This window comes from Numida meleagris, chromosome 1, assembly GCF_002078875.1.
Source record: "Numida meleagris isolate 19003 breed g44 Domestic line chromosome 1, NumMel1.0, whole genome shotgun sequence".
In the NCBI taxonomy this organism is placed as follows: Eukaryota; Metazoa; Chordata; class Aves; order Galliformes; family Numididae; genus Numida; species Numida meleagris.
The window spans coordinates 33,274,193-33,280,794 of NC_034409.1; the positions used below are offsets into that span (position 1 = coordinate 33,274,193).

At 46.6% G+C, this 6,602-nt stretch overlaps 1 protein-coding gene across 3 annotated transcripts in view; it reads right to left on the reverse strand.

Annotated features, from left to right (window-relative positions):
• The window catches only part of FAM19A2 (family with sequence similarity 19 member A2, C-C motif chemokine like), a 183,375-nt gene extending 177,969 nt beyond the window's left edge, over nucleotides 1-5,406 (reverse strand). For all 3 annotated transcript variants that reach the window (XM_021385044.1, XM_021385042.1, XM_021385043.1), the window contains exon 1: nucleotides 4,636-5,406. The gene's annotated coding sequence lies outside the window, so the exon portion shown is untranslated. The remainder of the gene's footprint in view (nucleotides 1-4,635) is intronic.

The window sequence follows — 6,602 nt, forward strand, 5'->3', positions numbered from 1 at the left end:
CTTTTTTCTTTTTTTTTTTTTTAGGGAAAAAAGAAAAGAAAGCAAAAACAGAACACAAGACAATTGCAGTCTGGTTCTAACAAGCCAGTTAAAATATACAGTGCTGCAATTACACCTCCTTGCATTTCAAAAAGGAAACTGCTTAATCAGATCAAGCCAGTGGTCCATCTAGTCCAGTGCTTGATCTTCAAATAGTGGATGGTAATATTGCAACAGAGGCAAGAAATATTCCACAAAGCAAGAGACCAACATGCAACCAACAATGAAGATTTGGTTATTTATTTAAAAAATATTTTATATTAAGTAGTCCATTTCTTGATTGCTTTGTTATTTATATAGCTGAGTGGGTTTGTTGAACTGTGCTTGTGCATTTATTCATTTGCAAAGTTTGGCAGTCCAAAGCACCTTCCACCACCTCAGTTCCAAGTCATGATTTAAGTATAGAAGATTACCAGACAACTCACAGTCAAAAAAAAAACTCTATTTGCTTTCATCTGCGTGCTGCCCTGTCCAGTGGCTCTCCCTTCGGCATTGTTAGAGGGATGCTCGCAGTACAGGAGGCTGTGTACAGCGCTGTCCTGGTGCTGTGAGACCTGTGTTCAGGTTTCCTATTACAAGATCAGCAAGATGTGAAGTGGGGCAGCTTGAATATGTAAGCCATTAACACAGTACAGATTGCGAGGTCTGATGAGCTTTAAACAAGGGACAAACACAACTTCCTAATTTTTATGCATGCAATTATATATGCGATTGCTTCCATACTGCAAGGGGGAGGGATCAAATCCATAGAAAACATTTTCTAGTGCTACATCAAGCAATAGCTACTGCTACAATGCTTCCTACAAATCGGTATTCTAACATAGGAAACACAAGAAAAAGCTAAGAAAGCTTTTTTTTAGTGACTTCTTCCCATCGTTTCTAAGTATATGGTGTTCTACCATAACTAGTACTGTAAAGCACTGTGTCTATTTTTTCTTTCTTCTTCGAAAGTGTTTTTCAAAACACGCTGCATGAAAGAAGCTCTATAAAAATGCCTTGAATTGTTTATCTTAAAAAATGTGACTGTTTTCCACTACCAGTAAGAAAAAGTACATTAGGTGGCCATTATTATTTTGTCTTCTCTTTTGATAAATAACTGACTCTCTATGGTAACTACAAATGGCTGCAAGGGCATATAGGGAATCGAAGCACTGAAATTACTACCTTTCCAAGTTCTACCAATAGCAAAAGGAAATCGCACTCAACACTGAATGACGTTGTTGATGTTTCCACATTCATTCCCATGTCTAATTTTATAATTCTGACTTAGTTATGAAGAGTGTTTAGAAGCATATACTGACAGCTCGCAAAACTAAATAACTGGGCCAAATTTTCTGTTAAAATAGCTCCGACAGTGGACTTGGGTATTTCAAAACTATTTCAAATCCACTTACAATGGATTCTGTGAAGCCCAGTATAGTATGTAAATGTTTTCTCACCCTAAAAAAAAGCAATTGAAATCCTTTTTAGGTGCACACTTAAATTCAGTGATCTAAAGATAATGGAGCAAATCTCCAGCTGGTTTAAAATGTCAGCACTTCAACTACTTCAATGGAGCAATGAAAGTCTACATCAGTTCAGGATGCCCCTCTTAACACATAAAAATGGTCATGAATGGGGCCAGATCAGCGTTCAGCTCTGCTGACATGGGAGGACCCTTCTGTTATATTCATCGAAGCATAACTTTTGTCTCAACCCCTTTAAAATACAGCATTTCAAAGGGAAAATGGAAAATGTGTTTTCAAATGAAAAGTGGTTGCTACCTGAATTATCTGGAAATACAGCAGAAAATCAATGAGAGAAAGACAACAAACGTGTCATTCAAATGAGATGTGTAAATATGAGACTGAACACTAATTAATTAAATTTGTAGAGTCTTCACTTGCTGTAGCCTTTGTATCACTGCGAAGTCTTTGTTTGCTTTCAGTTATTTTGTTTGATGACATTTGACTAATAAATACATTGATGAATTGCAACAGTAAATGCCACCCGTTAATCACAAAAATAGAAAGTACTCAGTGTTTCTGACACAGTGAAGTTAACGGATTTTTTGTTGTTGTTGTTTGAACTTCCAGTACTTAACAAAGGAAATAATATTGCTTTCCTGTATAAACTTCCTGATCTTTATTTTAATTTTCAGTGAACAAACAGCTACAGAATGACTTAATGAAGCGTTTCTAATAAAATACTGCAGAAGTTAAAAAAGGGACATAGAACTGCTTGTTTACCGATAGCTGTATCATTTGGAATAATTTTTCAAGATGGGGATCATGTTTTTCTGTAGATGAGTATTAGGTAATGTGACTTTTTTGTCTTCCGAAGTCAGTGATTTCCTTTAACATGGATAATGAGTCCTCAGTTTTCTATTACTTATTAATAGTAAGTAAAACACACAACATAATTAATGCATCATACTGCTCATGCACTATTTATGCTTTACACACGTTGGTGAGTAGTAATACAGCCAGCAATAAATTTATGTGCGAAGATGTTCAGACCTAAAAAAATGCCACAGTACGTTTTTCTCACCAGAAACATACAGCCTGCATTTGTAAAGAGGTCCTTTATCAAGCCTGTCATCACCTGCCATGAAATTATGAAAGTTCTTGGTTGCTACATGTTTTTCTGCTGCCACAATTCAGTGTAAAGTATTATTTGCTCTATGTAAATCCAGACAGGGTTCAATGAATCATCACTTTGCAACTTGCCAGTAAAGCAATCTCCAACATCCATCTGTAGACACATCTATTTACTTCCGTACAGAACTAGTTATTCATGTATTCCCTACTAGAATTATCAAGTGCCTTGCAAGAGCCTACATGTGCAGCTGAGATCCCTCTGCTCATATGGAGAGATGGGAAATGGGTTACCCCGTGTATCCAGTATGATAAACAGACACTGCCACATTACTCATCATTCTCTGATTAGAACAGTATGACAGGAATCAAGATTTTATCTCAAAGTCAGCCACTGCCAACAGCATGTATAGAATTAATAGCATGTTTTTGAGAACCCCCTTATGTTCAAACAACATGCAAAGCGCTGAACAGTAACTCTGATCCGCAATCAACTAGTTGAGCAAAGCTCTCCTCTAAAATTACGGCACTTGGAGAGTTTACATTCGTAACATTGACAGTACTGTAGTTTGGGGAATTGGGACTCCGTGAAACCAAAAAGCACACGGCTTCTAATATTGCCTCAGCAGCATCAGCTCTCCCAAATAAATTTTTAATAATGAAATTTCTATGAATTGCTTTACTACTGTTCATTACGCCCAAAATAATTTAGAGGCATTGGTATGAAAGGACTGTGCAATTACTGTGGCAAAAGTACAATCGATGTAACCCTTGCCATCCCTGATAACAATGCCTCCATGTGCACTTTCCCAACTTCAGCTGAGCTGCACTCCCTCTGCCACTGAACTACTCCTCTGTGTGTACTCTGTGCTACACAACATAATCTTAATTTATCAATTTGACTTCACTTAGATCAGCCCATAAAGTAGCTTTAAAGTATTAAACACGTAGCAGGCTGAATGCTAATGTCTGAAACTACTCGGTGAAACAGAGAGACCAGATAGCAATTATCATTTAGTCAATAGTAATTTAAATGCATCCAGTGCTGCCAGAAGACCCCAAGACCTCAAATGTTTTATGGGGCTTCTAGGGATAGGGGTTGAGTGTGTTTATTATTCCGATTGAGGGTTCTCCAGGAGCTGAAGCACGGTTCTGTGAATGCAGAGCCGGAGTCGACCAAGGGTGAGTGGGAGCAGTGAAGTGCTCAATGCTTTCCAAAAATACTGATTATCTCTGAGCAAATGCTGGAAACAGACAACTGTAACTACACATATAATTTAAAATTGCTTCAAGCAATGATTTTTAACTCCTGGTAAGAATGAAGCACACTGCAAGAGATGTGTCTGGCAACTCCTAACAGGGCAAGGTAGGATATTTCTCCACATTCTTTGCACAGATTAGGGGTGTCCGATCCTACAGTTCAACGGGAACAACATGGGTTACGTTAAAACTTTGCCTTGCAGAGCCATGAATGGCATGGAGCAAGGGGAAACCCTTTTCACTGCAGAATACAGAACCTGTTAACATTTAGTGGTAAACGAGTTCACTGAAACGGAAGGGAAGCAACGCGGACAACAAGACAGGCTCCGTACCCTGCACCAGAACTCGGGGAGCGTTACAAGCAGAAGGAAACGGAGTCACGAACCATGCCTTCATAGCCCGTTCTTTAAAGGATTCACGAATGAACTGCACGCTGTTAACCTCTGCCTGCAGCCGTCCGCTGCTCAAAACCCCGCGTCCCGGGGGTGCAGGGAGTTAGCGGCCCCTTCCCCACCCACACCGCCGGGCCGACAGACCGGTGGGCCCCGCAGAACCGTTTGTCTCACTAAAACCAACTCTAATTACAACCAAAACCTCGCAGTTCTGCGGCCGGAGCGGCGGAGGCGGCTCCCTTCCAGCCACGCTCCCCAACTTTCAGGCAGCGGGAGGGAGGGAGGCCGGCATCGCCCCGCAGCCCGGCCCGGCCCCGCGGCACCTCCCGGCCCGGCGCACGGACACCGCCCGCTCCGCTCACACCTACCTGCGGCCGCTCCGCGCTGCTGGAAGCACCCTGCGCTCGGCCGCCTCCCGTCAGCGGGGAGCTCCGGCCTCAGCGCCCGGGCATCGCCGGCACACGGCCCGCGGCATGGAGCGGCTCCGCGCCCGGCTCCCCGCCGCTCGGCTCAGCCTCCCGGGGAGAAAGCAGGGATCCGGCGGGGTGATGCCGCTGGGGGTGTTAAGTGCGTGGGGAAAGAGGGAGGACTCGAAATGCTTCTCGTGCAAGATTTAAGAGTATTAAAAAAGAAAAAAAGAAAAAAGAGAAGTACAGGGATTCGCTGCCGGAGAAGCGGCGGGTGAGGAAGTCCTGAAGCCCGGTGAGGCTCCGGCGGTCCGTGCGGTCCCGATTCAGCCCCGGCGGCAGAAGATGGGAGGAAAACCCGGCGCGTCCTGCAGCGAACCCTGCGTTACAGCGGCGCTGATTGGCCTGCCCGCCCCACACGGCGCCGCGTCCCCCTCCTGCTGCCTCCTTCTCCCTCTTGGGAAAAGTAAACGGAGAGAGAGGGCTTCACCTGCTGCAGCAGCAGCCGCCTGCGCGCTCCGCTCGGCTCCGCACCGCGCAAGAGTGCGGAGGGGCCCCGGGCCGGCACGGGCAGCTCCCAGCGCGCCGTGCCGGGGGACGCCCGTCTCTTCCCGGCCGCGTGTCTGCTCCGTGTGTCTCCTGCCCGCTCGGTCCCGCGGCTGTGTCTGAGCGAGGAGCGCTCCGCAGCAGCGCCCACCGCCTCCCCAGTGCCCGCGCACAGCGGGGCTGAGCCGCCGCCGTCTCGCCCGCCCCACGCGCGGCTCTCCCTCCTCTCTCCTCCCCTCCCCTCCCTTCCTAACAGCGGGACGGGGGGCTGACAAGTTTCACACGCGCGCACACGTGGCCGCCGGAAAGGAGCGGATCCCTGCGGTGCCACGCTCCCCCGGGACCCCGCTGGGCGACGGCCGGAAAGGGGACGCGGGGCCGGGCAGCGCCCCTGGGGGGTGAGCGGGGCCGCGGCCGGGGCAGGAGCGGGGCCAGGGGCAGGGCAGGGGCAGGAGGGAGGCGGCGGCGCCGGCAGCCAAAAGCTGGACTGTGTCTCCCTCCAGAGGGAGACGGGAGGCACTTACGGCGGCTTCGGCTGAGGGAAAGCCCGGCTTCCCCCAGCGGTGCCGGTGAGTCCGTTCTCGCTGGCCTGGGAGGCGGCAGGTGGTCTTATTAGGGGTCGGAGCCCGAAGGGCTGTCCTCCTTCTGCCTACCTCTGTTAACGGCCACGACAGCTGGTTGATGGAGGGAAGCGCTGGTGGGTGAGGATAAGTAAAAGCGCAGCTTGCTGCGTTATTTCAGTGTGGTTTGTGCTGTTCAAAAAAAAGGATGCAGAAAAGTGGAGAGAGCCAAAGGGCCTGCATTAATTCCAGTAATATCAAACACGGGATCAGATTCTCAGTTTTCTCCCAGAATGCTTGTCCATTCCTAGATTAAATGGGAATGATCGTGTGCTGGGTTAAGAAGCATTGATTTACTTAACCATCCATTGTCTTTTTTTATTGTTATCTGTACCACCTAGCATAACAGTAAATTTTCAGGAAAGAAGCTTTTGTTGAGCCTTTAGCTGTCAGCACATCTTGTATGATGCTGATGGTCAACCGTGTGAGAAGCAGAAGGAAGCAATACCTCAACTGTTATGGTCCATGCTAGAGGTTTTCTGTGTAAGTAGAGTGTTTGAACTTATAATTTTTACAAAGCAAATGCAGATCTGGAGGCCCATGCAATTAAAAAGAAAAAGCAAAATAAATACAGAAAAAGCTTAATGCTCACTACCTCACACACAAATAGGACAGAACACAAAGAGGCTGGTGTGGAAAGGGCAAGCTAAAAGTAGCTTGGCATGTGGCTGTCACACCCACAGTTGAGGAAAGCACTGCAGTACACAGGGCTGGGTGTGCCTGAAGCCAAGTTAAAAGGCCCTTGGTTGTAAAGACAAATGT